Source organism: Lolium rigidum, chromosome 1 (assembly GCF_022539505.1).
Source record: "Lolium rigidum isolate FL_2022 chromosome 1, APGP_CSIRO_Lrig_0.1, whole genome shotgun sequence".
Taxonomy (NCBI): Eukaryota; Viridiplantae; Streptophyta; class Magnoliopsida; order Poales; family Poaceae; genus Lolium; species Lolium rigidum.
In genome coordinates, this window is record NC_061508.1 from 104,241,392 (window position 1) to 104,242,745 (window position 1,354).

Here is a 1,354-nt window from a genome sequence, read left to right on the forward strand (position 1 = left end):
CACTATGAAGTATGAAAAAAACATGTAGGTATTGTCATAAAACTAGCATGGAACATAAGAAATTATAGATACGTTGGAGACGTATCAATATACGGCTGTTCGAGCCAAAGCGACGTCTTGAGCCTCATCAAGAAGTTCTACAGCGTCTTGTAATGCATGAACAGAGGTTGTCTCTTTATACGCTACCACCCGAGGTGTTTCAAAGCGGACATCGGCTGGCAAAACTGCTTCGGCTCCGTAGACAAGGAAGAATGGAGTATATTCCGTTGACCTATTTGGTGTAGTTCGCAAACTCCAGAGTACTGATGGTAACTCCTCGACCCAAGCTCTAGCTGCACCCGTGAGGCGCTTTTTAATGACATCAGAAATTAGGCCATTGATCCTTTCTACTTGCCCGTTGGTTTGAGGATGTGCGACTGAGGCAAATTTGAGTTTGATACCATTGGTGTTGCAGAATTGATGGAATTCCCTAAAATCAAAATTGGTTCCATTGTCTGTAATGATGCTATGAGGTACACCAAAACGGCAAGTTATTCCTTGTTGACTGCGGTTTTGGCTGTCTGATTAGTGATTGTTATAGCCTCGATCCATTTGGTGAATTTATCGACTGCTACCAATAGATGAGTATGACCACCAGGCGATGATCTCGGCAGCGGACCGACTTGATGAAGCCCCCACTGTGCGAAAGGCCAGGCCAAAGGTATTGTCATTAAATCCGTAGTGGGTGCATGTGGTTTTGGCGCAAAACATTGACAAGGATCGCACTTTCGAACTAAGTCTCGTGCATCGGCTACTGCTATTGGCCAATAGAACCCTTCTCTGAAAGCTTTAGCCACAAGCGCTTGATGTCTACGGGAGCTTCTATTCTTGTAGACAGTGTTGGGCCCCCAAGAGCAGAGGTTTGTAGAACAGCAGCAAGTTTTCCCTTAAGTGGATCACCCAAGGTTTATCGAACTCAGGGAGGAAGAGGTCAAAGATATCCCTCTCATGCAACCCTGCAACCACAAAGCAAGAAGTCTCTTGTGTCCCCAACACACCTAATAGGTGCACTAGTTCGGCGAAGAGATAGTGAAATATAGGTGGTATAAATAAGTATGAGCAAGTAGCAACGGTGCCGTGAAAATAGCTTGCTGGCGTGTAGTTGATGGTGGTAGTATTGCAGAAGTAATGCTAACGAAAAACAGTAAACAAGCAGCGATAGCGATATTTAGGAACAAGGCCTAGGGATTACACTTTCACTAGTGGACACTCTCAACATTGATCACATAACATAATAGATAAATGCATACTCTACACTTTTGTTGGATGATGAACACATTGCGTAGGATTACACGAACCCTCAATGCCGGAGTTA